We start from the raw sequence: 13518 nt of genomic DNA, 5'->3' as shown, positions 1-13518 counted from the left end.
TTGCTGAAGTGTTAGGAGGCTAGATTTCAGACGCTCTGCATTGGCAGGCCTGCTTTGGAGCTACTGATCCTAGAAGCCTCTGATAAGTGAGGTGGCAAGGTGACTGCGGCTGTGTGGACACTGGTGTCCCTGGCCAGGACTGCCCAAGACCACAAGAAGCCTGGGCTCTAGTAGCCCATGACACAAGTTGGCAGGGAACCAGGTTTGAAATAGGACTTTCTTGCAGTGACAGTTTTATTCATTGTCACTTTTTTGTATCTGACAAACAGGCCAGCTCTAGCCATTAGAATTGAGACCCATCTTACTGGGGCAGACTACTTGTCATTCCCCCCATAATGAACCACCATGGTGTTTTATTTCATTTTTATTTTTCCCCATTCTCATATTACACAAATAGTTTAGAAAAGCCAATTCATAAAGCTCAAATTTGCAGTAGAAAGGTATCCAATTTTTTCCTAGGTGCAAGTCAGGCGGTTCAGTCTTTAACATGGTTTCTTCATCAGTGGTATTACAGTGAATAGCTGGAGCATCAATATCCTGCACTTCTTAAGTAGCAAGCCATATCAAAACATTTCTTGTTAACATTTCCCCCATGGATTCCTTCTTTGCCCATTAGCACAACCAGAGTTTTGGCTGTACGGGAGATAGTAATGTTGAAAGTGGGTTCTCCTTCAGTGCTCTTTGTTCTCAGGTCCATGGTGAACTCTTCGTCTGCCATGAGACCATCTCGGATCACTGAGCACTTCTGGCCTCCCAGGGTCAGTCCATTGACAAATAGCTGGGTACGATCCTGCCCCAACAACAGGCTCACCTCCACAGGAGAAATGCCCATAAAGATCTTGCCAGGGACAGCAGCCCACACAGAAGGCACTTCCTTGTAACCAACAATGGCAGCATCCTGGCACATTCCATCAGCCATCAGGTGGTCAATATAAGATTTCCAGCCTGCCATGGTTCTTAGGTGTGGGTGAAGGGCTGTTTGAGAAGAAAGGAAGTGTCTGTCAGTCTTAACCCACTATGCTTCCTTCCACAACAAACAACGTTATCCCCATGTGCGGATCCCTAGGTCTTCCCTTATGAAGGCTTCCATGGGGAAATAAAAATTGGTCACACTTGATTAAGCCAGTGACCCTTCTAGTCCAGCATCTTCATTCATCAGTAGCTATTTAGAGGAGGAGCCCTGAAGTAGACAGTCAATGATGCAATATCTTCTTTTGAACAGTTTCTCCAGACCCCCTAGCCTGTGGGACCACCACCACACTTTAGTCCTATGTTCTCCTCCCCTTACTTCACATCCTATGTGTGTGCAACTCTAGCCACTTTTCTGTAGAGCCTAGAAGTGCAACTTCATCTATGCCACAAACTCTTGTTCAAGCCCCATCTATCATATTATTGCAGCTTCATACATCTCCATAAGAATCATGCATAGAGCTCCTGCTGCCATGACACTTTTGCTGCCTCATGTTCTGGCCAGGTCAGAGTAGTCTCAACCAACTTCCTTTTCCATCCCCATAGAAATCAGAGCTTGTCTTCTCCCCAAAGCCCTTCACAATGGTGACCCTTCTTTTATAGAGTACTGCCTGTATCCCATTCCACAAGCTTTGCAAGCCCATTCTTCTGCTACACAAGTTTATAGAAATTCAAGGGGAGAATAAGAGCTAGTAAATACCCCCTATCCTTTCCTACAAAGGCCCCAAGACCCATTTCAATGCAGCACCCATAAGAAATTTAATAACTTAGACATCAGTAGCTGGCAGTGACCAGCAAGTCACCAACTGATAGAAATAGCTACAGGATGTGACCAGATTATGCCTCCCATTTTTAAAGCTGGTTGGGAAAAGGGAAAGGTTTGTTTTGGTGGGAGGGGGTTGTATTTTAAAACAAATCCTGTGTTATGCGATTTTTTTTTGAATACTCACTCTGTGAATCCTATTTCAAGAGGATGAGATCCCCAAATCAAGATAAGTGTTACTTCAGCACCCAGCAGAATGCGCCTATTGAAGATCAGAGTTCTCTTAAAGAGAGTAACTGCCACCAAAAGATTACCACCATGTTGTTATATTTGAAACACTAGGACTTGCCAAACTTTAGCCATCGTGTACTCCAAGCAGGCAACTATTAACAGAAGAGTCCAGTCTACAATCATTGATTTGAGCTGGCATTGCAGGTGGGTGCTATATACAGCAGAGCAGTTATTCCCGCTCCTCCAGGAAAAATGAGTACAGCTTAATAAAAGTTGACAGCTGCTCCATGTAAGGGGTGACACTTAAGACATTTTAAGAAGGATCTTCCCATGGGAAAACTATTTTTAGATTCTCAGTAACTTAACACAGCAAACTGTTTAATGAATTAGAGAAGTTTCCTCAGAAGCAATTTACTGTTTACAAAATATGCAAGAAGAACAAAATTATGATTTGTGAATTTTTGCAAGATCCTGTGTTTAGTGGAATATTCGTTTCTTTAGGATAGCATTACTACAGCTGTGCTGCTTAAAAAAATGGGATTTGATGCCAGTTTTCAGTAAGTGTCTGGTGCAAATTATAAGCTACTCACATTAACAGTCTAATTCAGAAAATAAAACCTGTTTATGTACACCATTCAACATGTGAAACTAAGAAACTCAGATACACTGCCTAACCCAGAGTATCCCACATAGGTTTTTAATAGAAGACTAAGATATGTTGAATACATTTATTAAGTCTCAAGTCAGTATTTGCTTACTGTGTTTTAATGTAATCTTAAAATCTATTATTCAAGATAGTCATTGAGTTTTGACAACCCTATTAAGGAGGTTTAGAGCATTGCAGCTTGAGGAGTCAACACTAAAACAGGAAGAGTTAGTGCCTTACTAGGTTCTCAGTATTAATAGTTTAAGTTTCAACTTCATCTTAAACATCAACTCCATAAGCTATTTTTGTCATTGTAAAAACCCCATTAAAATTGTCAATACTTGTCAGTCCTCAGAGCTAGTGCTGGGCAAATAGAGGCCCTACACAATTGCATGCACAAAATATCTCCAAAGCCCACCGGGAAAGGGGAAATCATTTTCACTACATCCCACAAGTTCCAGTCTGTTAGGTAGGAAGAAGCTCAGGAGTCTGCCAGCCCCTGCTGAGAATGCCTTGAGAGTGCTTTATAGTTTTATTTTAGACATTCTCTTCCTGGTCTGATCATGTTGCTCTGACAATAACACTCACCACCTCCCTCGTTTTCTTTGACTCAGTCATTCCACCTGCCGCGCATCCTTTCCTATACCTTTCCCCCTGCCTGATCCCTCTCAGGTCTACTCTCTTCCTCTTTAAGGAAAAAGATTCCTAAATTATATGCACAGCCAAAACAGAGACATGATATTTCTAAGCACCAATCTGTCTCCAGCACCCTTTCTTTGAGCCTCTGGGTAGGGCTTGTTATTTTCTGTTTTAGGAAGCCAACTACAGTTGCAACATGTTTCAGTCTTACTTATGTCTACATAGTCAATATAGTTATGTAGAACACAACAGGTCCCATGTGGTTTCTTTATATTATTGGTAATTAACTAGGAATAACAACTGCATAGGATATTATCAGAACTACTGGTCTCCTTTACCTCAGGTTTTAACACTTAATTTTACATCCTCAATCTTCTCACACATGTAGTCCAGAAAGTTATTTTAAGAAGACTGAAAGCTTGATCAAATAAATCCAGGAACAAGTACTTAAACTTCCCACATTCCCTCATAATACTGTGAGACTCATAACAGTACAATGAATTGATACCACTTAGAATGTAAATGGGCAGCTTCCATATTAGCAGTATATGTATCTATTGATGATAGAGGCACCCAGAACCCAGTAGTGGACACAAAAAGTGCATTTACTGTAAACAAACTAGAAAGCTACACATATTAGAGATCCATTACTATAATGAATGGACCAACAGAACATAGAAAGACTGAGGACCCAAAAGAACAATTGGCAACCAACATGCCTCATATTAAAGGGTTTTTTGTTTTCTTACCTGTCCCCTTGCTACTAATCAGCAAACTCCTACTTTACTTTTCCTGCTGAATGAGTTGTCTGTCTCAAATTGGGGTCCTGTTCTAAGAGAAAATAACATTAAGCTTTATTTTAAAAAAAAAACTTTAAGTATAACTACCTTGTTCTTGATTGTAAAAGCACTTACCTGTACTAACAAACAAAAAAAAAAAAAATGCTGCCTGCACAACAGCAGCATGCAAACCTTTTAAAGAGGCTAAAAAACACAGGTGAATGGAGGCAAAGTTAACAAGCAGCATATTAGGCCTTGATTCCAATCTTACTGTGATCCAAGGACCATTTAGGAAACTGCTTTTTGTGATCCTTTAAGGGGCAATCAGTTGGGGACAAATCATCATTAAAACCAACAAACAAAACCAACCGAACAACCCTCAAATAAAGAAACAAAAACATACAAAAAACAAAGAAGCTTGTACTTCCAAATGTTCATTTTATATTTGCAGTTTCCAATTTATAGATAAAATTTGAACTGAATCCTAATCAGAAACCTAATTTAGCTTTCTCTCTAAAAGCCACAGCAATTAACATATTAGCCTCAGAATTACTAAATTTAGATGGGGCTGAAGTAGAATTGTTCTACCAATATGAAGCAAACTAGACAGCATGAATCATGACAATTTGAAAATGTTCATGTCAAAGAGAGCAGCAAACTTTGTTTAACATTTTTGCCATTTTCTTCCTACTAATAAAATAAAGTGAGAAAATAATCAATGAAAAGAGAAAGAGATAAAGTCTGTTGCACTGTACTTCTTTAGAAGAGATGAAATATCATGATCAAATATCTAAAAGGGTGTCACAAGGAGGAAGGAGAAAATTTGTTCCTCTTGGTTTCTGAGGACAGGACAAGGAGTAATGGGCTTAAAGTGCAGCAAGGGAGGTTTAGATTGGACATTAGGAAAAAATTCCTAACTGTCAGGGTGGTCAAATATTGGAATAAATTGCCAAGGGAGGTGGTGGAATCTCCCTCTCTGGAGATATTTAAGAACAGGTTAGATAGACATCTGTCAGGGATGGTGTAGACGGAGCTTGGTCCTGCCTTGAGGGTGGGGGGCTGGACTCGATGACCTCTCGATGTCCCTTCCAGTCCTATGATTCTATGATTCTATGAGCCATACTTTTCACTATGAATTCTCATTTCCTAAATTATTAAAAGTCCCAGAGAACAGCAGGTCAGGTTACTTATTTTGTAAAGGGGGAAAACATTATGCAAGTATTCTTAAACAGAATACTATATTTAAGGTTGCATTGCAATTTACACTTAAACTAAAATTATTATAATCTCTTTCACACGTTGATGATTTCAAGGGTATAGTGGAGAGAAGGGCCAATGAGGGCTCATGGAAAAGAGTGGAAGAGGCTGAGAGAAGATACTGAGGAGATAGTGGCTGGGAGAGGTTTCTATGCAGGGGTCTAGGTTGAGTGGGGAGGTTGACTAAAGGCTTTCAGGTATCCCACTGGTTTTACATTATGGAATTAACCTTCGAAAGCCTCGATACGGTTGCATCGCTGCCTGGGGTGGAGATTGAAGACTAGAGGAGCAGCATAGAAGCGTTCCCTAAAAGGTTGCTTTACACGTGACGCTAAAGAATTGATATAGCAAGGAGGACAAAAGCACCCCTGGGTGAGGCACCGCGCTCCGTGGCCCCTATATCAGCTGCTCCCCATCGGCGGGCCGCGCCCGGGGGGGATGGCAGGCCTGTTCCTTTTGCAAGGGGAGACCTGGGTGAGCTGAGGGTAGAGAGCGGTGCACGGGGGAGGGCGGATAGAAGGAGCAGCTGCAGAGGAAGGAGCTGGACAGAGACCGTGTCTCGGGAGGACTACAGGATCCAGCTCGTTCCAGGGAACAAGCAGAGCAGCTCTCCGGGTACCGGGGAGGGAGCTGGGCATAAAACAGCATCTTGGGCAGGAGAGAGCAGAAGCAGGGCGGTGCCCAGATGGAAGAGCTGCTCTGAGGAGGGGGTGCCCCGAAGATATTGGGGAAAGACCATTTCCCATTAATAAGAAGTGGAAGGGAAGAGGACCAAATGTGTGTTTTCTTGTAGGTTTCAGACTGATCACACAGTCGTTCTGTTTGCTTATTTGCAAAGCAGAGCAAGGCCTTTGTGTTAATAAACTGTAGGATACCACCATTGTTTATTTTGTTCTTAGCTGAGGGGTGGTACCTGTTACTCCCAAGCTTGAAAACCCATGTCCTCAAGGAATCGGCATACAAGGGAGGAGATGGCAGGAGGTAAATACCAAGTTGTCTGCAACCTGGCCAAGCCATGTTTTTCTGGGAGGGTATGTCTACACTACCCCGCTAGTTCGAACTAGCGGGGTAATGTATGCATACCGCACTTGCTAATGAAGCCCGGGATTTGAATTTCCCGGGCTTCATTAGCATAAGCGGGGAGCCGCCATTTTTAAATCCCCGCTGCTTCGAACCCCGTGTAGCGCGGCTACACGGGGCTCGAACTAGGTAGTTCGGACTAGGGTCCTATTCCGAACTACCGGTACTCCTCGTGAAACGAGGTGTACCGGTAGTTCGGAATAGGCACCCTAGTCCGAACTACCTAGTTCGAGCCCCGTGTAGCCGCGCTACACGGGGTTCGAAGCAGCGGGGATTTAAAAATGGCGGCTCCCCGCTTATGCTAATGAAGCCCGGGAAATTCAAATCCCGGGCTTCATTAGCAAGTGCGGTATGCATACATTACCCTCCTAGTTCGAACTAGGAGGGTAGTGTAGACATACCCGGAGGGACTAGGGAGTGCGTGTACTTTAAGTTTACACACCCATAGTTATTCCACTGAGGTTGATAGGGCTGCTCACCACTCTAACGTTAAGAGGCTTTGCAGGAATGAGGAGTTAAGCAGAATTAGTTAGAAATGCACAATTGTATTAGAGATTAGAATACCACAACTTGAGTTTTCTGGCATAAAGCCAGGCTCTTGACAACCTAGATTTCTACAAGTCGTTTTTAAGATATTCTGTGAGGTGGTAATTTCAAATGCAAAGGTGTTTGTTGTAATCAGAATGTTCCAAGGTCAGTTTAAAAAAAATAAAAATTAAAACTTACATCCTTATGTCTACAACACTTTATTTGAGGTGTGTCATGATAAGTCATCTGTTTATACTTATGGATGAACATATCTAATTTGTCAAAAAGTGTTACCTGTGTATGTGATGAATGCACAGAAGTGATGTCCTGTAAACCCATGAGATGGATTTGAATTGGTTTTTAGAAATTGCTGGCTTCAGAAACATGTGGGGTTGCTATTTTCTTTTTTCCTTTCAAGTTTCATTTTGTAGCTCTGTGTTGTTTGGTAGTGAGCTCATGGTCCTAGAAGCCGATTAAATATCCGTGCTGCAGAATTCTTTTTCTTTCTTTCTTTCTTTCTTTCTTTCTTTCTTTCTTTCTTTCTTTCTTTCTTTCTTTCTTTCTTTCTTTCTTTCTTTCTTTCTTTCTTTCTTTCTTTCTTTCTTTCTTTCTATTTAAAGGATTACTTAGCCATGAAGCCACAATGGGAAAAATCACTTGCATTTATGTATTAATCTAGGAAATGCCTGTTTGTCTCTTTGAATTGTACAACATAAAGATGGGATTTTATATCACCTGCATCATGGTCCGTTAAGTACTTTTTTCTTTTGAGCTTATTTAGCTAAATTGACTTTGCATAATGGAATTTTATGGTTTCATTGCTCTGGAAATGAGCAAAAAACATATTTCAGAAGTCCATACAACATGCAACCTTCAGCACTGTTTGTTAGACACTATCTTTGAAAAGGTATAAATAGCTGAGTAAATATCAGGTAAATGTTGATATCCATTATAAGGGACATATTAAGATGATTCACTAATCACAATCTGAATAATACAAATATTTTACAATGTAGGAGCACCTCTCATGTCAGAGAACATTTAGCAAACATTCAATGGAAGGAAGGAAGGCCCAGATTCTCAAAGGTAATTAGGTGTGCAACCCTTTGATTTCAATGGGAGTTAGGTGCCTAAACACCTTTGGACTAAAATATTTATTATGTATGTATTGTAGATGTGTAAACTGAATGGAAGAGATGCTGAGTGGTTTAAGGTTTTTGTAGGCCTGATAGTGCAAACACACATATATTTTAACTTTATTTATGTCCGAAGTTCTATCAAGCCAAACATACTGGATGGATTATTCTACCCCTATCTCATTGTCAACAATGAACCAGAGGGAATGCAGCACAGAAAAGGGTCTGTCTGGAAATTTAGGTCCCAATTCTGCATTAAGAACCCTTCAGGTATGAGCCTTCATGGAACCTCAGTGGAGTCTGTGTGTCTTCAAGCAGATGCACCCTTGCACCTTCATGCAGTCAGAGTTCTAGTAACAATCACAACCCTGTGGAGTGTGGGCCTTTCCCACAGACAGCCTCTATTTCTGTGCTCCTGTTCTCTCAACAGAAATAGTTTGAAGTGGGTCTGGCCCACGAAAGCTCATCACCTAATAAACCATCTTGTTAGTCTTTAAAGTGCTACATAGTCCTGTATTTTGTTTCAGCTACACCAGACTAACACAGATACATTTCTATCGGAAATAGTAGTGTGGCCAAATTGCAACCATTCTAGTGTTAGCTTCTCATTACTACCGATGCTTTATGGCTATGCTTCTAGGACAGGGGTTCTCAAACAGTGTCTTGCTTTGCCTCTCTAAGCTAAAGGATTCAGAAAGAGAGGTTAGGGAGTCTCACTGGGAAGATGTAGGAAGGAAACCCAGAGAGGGATGAGAAAGGGTCAGGGACAGCAAGAGATAGGGGCAACGGACAGGATTTGGTTCAGGAGAAAAAGAAAAGGGGGAGGAGAGCAGAAGAGCAAAATATTAAAACAATGAGAAAATAAGCAAAAAGGGTAAAGAAAAAGCAAAATTTAAGTAAATTAATTAAAACACCCATGGAAGTTTAATTTGTCTCTCTTTTTGTGTAAATATTAGGATTAAACTCTTTAGCTGATCGTATAGTGCTTATTTTTCTCAAGATTGGAGTTGTTCAGAATTTTTTTTGTTGAAATAGTTTTTCAATAAAAAATGCTGCTTTTGTTAAATGGGTGTTTATCGATGTTGATTTCAGTAACACTTCAGTTAGAATAAATAAACCACTTTGATATCAAACCATTCCTTTCAATATGTTCTGTATGTAACATCTCACTTTCATTTTTTAAACAACTTTTCAAGACTTTTTTTTTAAGGGATGTAAAAGTGTAATAATTTAAACGGGTAATTGATAATCATGAGCTTATCAGTTACCCAAACATTTACATGTCTGCTCCCTGTCTGATTCTCAGGGAGCCAAGTGCCGCCCTGCTCTGCCTCCGTCAGAACCATAGTCTGTCAGAGGCAGGCGAAGCTGGTAAGTGCAGAGAGCCAGCTTAAGTGCCTGCTCCCAGTGTGCACTGGCTCCTGGATAGCTGGCTACTGCCCTGCATTGCTGATTCTGTATGGGTGTCTGCAGTGCGAGGCTGGCAGGCTCCTATGGAGCGGTACTGGGAGCGCACTGGCTGCTGGCCCTTCTCCCAGGGAGCCAGTGTTTAATTGCTAAAATTTTTAGCAGCTACACGGTTGCAATAATAACAGTTTTCTAATATCCCTGGGTTTTATATATTTTGAAGATTAAGAATTCAGAATCAGAATAAAATATTTAAATTGTATCAAAACATTCTGATCAATCTAGAACAATTTTTTAAAATTTCATTTTAAGGGAAATTTTGATTTTTTTTAACTTTTGGGATTGTTAAAAGGATTTTATTTTCAATTTTAGTTTTCACTCAGCTGTAATTGAGGTTCCTTTCTTTATTCAGTGCACAAAATAGACTTACTTTGGGGACAGTCAGAATTGTCTGAAGGTCACCTTACCTCATGTGTTGCAGAAATTGGAAGGTACACCAAGAGTGAGGCAGAGATTGCAGAAAGAGTAAGGTTGTTTTTTAAGGCAGCTGAGTGCTTTCCTGGAAATTGCATTCTATTCTAGTCAAATCTATCCTAAAATGTGATACTAGGTAAGTCACTTAAACCAATCTTTGCACAGTGGCCATCATTTGAGTATTTTTCATGTTTTGGGTTCACAGTCTTCCTGTGACTCTTAGGGGTGTTGTGAAAATAATTTAATTAAGGTGAATGAAGTATTCAAATGCTATAAGCAGTATAGAAAAGTCTTCAGGTCAGGGTTTGACAACCTTCTCTGGCAAGGAGTTCCACAGGTTGACTTTATGTTGCATGAAGAAGTACTTCCTTTTGTTTTGTTTTAAACCTGATACCTGTTAATTTCATTTGGTGACCCCCTAGTTCTTATGGGAACAAGTAAATAACTTTTTCTTAGTCTCTTCTTTTCTAAGCTGGAACGTCCTAGATTTTTTAAAATCTCTCTTCACATGGCAGCCATTCCAAACCCTTAATCATCTTTGTTGCCCTTTTCTGAACTTTTTCCAATGCTAAGGTACCTTTTTTTTTAGATGAAGCAACCACATCTGTATGCAGTATTCAAGATGTGGGTGTACCATAGATTTATATAGAGACAATAGATTCTCTGTCTTATTCTCTATCCCTTTGTTAATAATTCCTAACTTTTTGTTTGCTATGCTATAGCTTCCATTTTGTGCATATGACAAAGTAAGCTGGAGCCCCTGAAAACTTAAGCCCTAATAAATATATTTATTTTTAAGGTGCCACAGGACTCCCCGTTGTTTTACTCATTAGAGTAACCCATTCAATCAATGTATGAGTAAATACTGCAGGGTTAGTTCTCAGGGGTCATAGTCTGAATTCTTGACCTTCCAGTTTGATTCCAAGGACAATTTGAATATGCATGGTTGTGATTAATATCGGAATTTGCAGTGGTGTAATAACAGAAATGTGTAAGTAATTTCAGAATATAGGTTGCATCTCTGAAATCCAGCAATCTCTGGTCTGGCAAAATCCAGGGTCCGGCAGTCCCATGGGATTGGGGATTCACTGCAGAAGCCAGAGCCGGGGCTGCCGAGGGATCTGGCAGCAGTTGGGCGAGCAGCCTACGTGGCAGGGGGTGAGGCAGGGTGCCTGCTGGGGCAGCCTTCCTGCAGCAGGAGATGGGCTTTAGGGCCGATGGCATGGGATGTCCCATAGTCCAGAAAATTCGCCTGTTCAGGCCAGCTCCAACCTGTATTAAAATTTTAAAAAGTTATCAGGTGCTTATTTTCAAGGGAAACAAGAAGATCAATTAATATACAACTATAAGTTAAAATTATTCATTTAGCTAAAGAAACTAAGACAATCAGTCTTCTATATTGGCATAAACTTCTATAATTCTTTTTCCACAAATAAGGTCAGTGTAGAACTTTATAATGAGATGATTATGATATGTATAATCAAATAGGGTATGCTATTGTTTGAGTACACTATTTTTTTTCTAGCAATAATGTTTTAAAACTTGTAATCGCACACTTTAGGGCAGGGTGTAGCATCTGAAAGTATTATGATTCCTAAATAATGTAGCATCCAATACTTTATTTAAAAAATTTCATTGAATGTTTAATTACAGATAGTGGCTATATCCACAAAGAATTTATTTATTTTAAAAAGAGAACATGAAAAATGTTTGGCTACTTAACATCTTAATCATCATTAAGCAAGATGATTTTCTTATGTTACTAAGAATCCCTATCTGTAACTTACCTGTAATCCATTAATTGCTCTATAAAACCCAGAAAATAGTTGCGTTTGACTTGACTTCCTCTCTTTTGTCACATTTATTATGCCCAAAGAGGGAGGTGACCTTGGTAACTGGTCTGCTCTTCTGCTGGTTGTGAAGGAGTTGGCACTGAGCTCACATTGTGGATAGGCATTGTAGCAATAGTTAAAATGGAACCATTCTTGCAGAGGGATCTTTATTCCTGTGTGAACATAAGCGAAGCTTCATATTGTTTTGTATGGCAATTACGGTTGAGGCCTCAAGGTCATTCAGACTGATCCTCAGTTCTTACTCTGGGTTAAACTAATCACCAGATTTGGATTGGAAAGAAACCCACACAGCTCAAACTATATTTTCCCGTGTCTTTTCCTGGGCCAGCATTCTGGATCAATTTTTTGGAGTACAAAACGATAAAGGCTTTGTGCCCAAGAGGGAGGCACACATTTGCAGGCAGGCTGGTGGCTGCCCTAATTAAAGATGTTACACAGGTATGTACACAGGCAGTTATAAATTTCCATTCATGGTGCAATTAAGCTGTGAAGTCCAGAGTGCTTATTATTAATGTCAGAACTTGGCACGTGGCAATCTCTAGCAGTAGACGCTGAATGTCATATTCTAATTCCAAACCAAAAGCATTATGGTGTAAGCTCTTCAGAGGGATTGTGTGTTTTTGTCCAGAAGCTAGTATGATGCTAGTATTTTTCCTCTGGGAAAAATATATCATCCCATCATCATGATCAACATAGACTGGATAATAAAAAGGTGATTTCTTAAAATTTTATAAGAGTCTATATTGATTTTCTCAGATATGGCCCTTACTTGGCAAGACACATAAGTGCATTCATAAGTTCATAGTCTCATTAACTTTAATATGCTTAAAGTTATGTATGTGCATAACTGCTTTGCTGGAAAAGGGCTTAAATCTGATAACATAAAAAGAACTACAGTTCTTGTGTTCTGAAATGGTCCCTTCAGGATTTATTTCTTTCATCTTATTTGACAATCAATCGATCTTTTTATATATGAAAAAAGATTTTATGGTTATGAAAAACCGGTACAACTTTTTAATAGTCGTGTTAGGGGTTTTGTGCTGATGAGAAGTTGAATGGTTCAAGTGAAAAATCAAGTGATTGATTTGATTTTTGCATTGAAACTCTGTTATGGAAGGGGGTATGTTTCTCTCGGTGAATAAGCTGCTTCAGTTATTTAAAATTTAAAGCATTTAAACGTCACATTTCTACTGTTGTGTGTTTTTTAAAATTATTTAATCTAGCAAGCAATACTGTTGTATTTACTTGTATCAGTGGAGTCCTCATTTCGTAGGATTTTCACGTAGTAATTTTCTGAATAGAAAAGCAATTCAGAATTGTTTCCTTTTTGATATCTGTGTATGTGTTAAAATTCTATGGACTGGAGAGTTTTTTTTATTTATGAGTGCTCAGCCTTCTTTTTGTAGGCCTTTGTCCATTTCCATCCAATTTAACTGGAATTTGATGGAAAAATACAGCTTCAGCTTAGCTATTTAGTGTATATTACAACTCTTATAGGCTGAAATGAAACAACAGCAGTTGTCCTATATAATAGTTACTAATTACTTCCAGTGTTCTGAGAGCTTTGGGCCTAATTTATATCCATTTACCATCAATGGGAATCTTTCAGTGATTCTCATGGGTTTTGGATCAGGCCTTTGGAACCAAATTGACTTGACTAATTTATAGAATATGCTTGTCAGAGTTACAGATACAGAGCCCCAGATCATCTTCTCCTGTGGAAAAAATCCATCAACTGTATAATGTCTACATACAC

The 13518-nt window shown here is 39.7% G+C and overlaps 1 pseudogene; it reads right to left on the bottom strand.

The window, feature by feature from the left end:
- Positions 1 to 335: 335 nt before the first annotated feature.
- LOC102454092 (profilin-1 pseudogene) lies at positions 336 to 4204 on the bottom strand (annotated as a pseudogene).
- Positions 4205 to 13518: the final 9314 nt, after the last annotated feature.

The sequence above is a fragment of the Pelodiscus sinensis genome, chromosome 5, assembly GCF_049634645.1.
Source record: "Pelodiscus sinensis isolate JC-2024 chromosome 5, ASM4963464v1, whole genome shotgun sequence".
Taxonomy (NCBI): domain Eukaryota; kingdom Metazoa; phylum Chordata; order Testudines; family Trionychidae; genus Pelodiscus; species Pelodiscus sinensis.
Note: the sequence above shows the minus strand (reverse complement) of the source record. Positions and strands in the feature narration are given on the sequence as shown.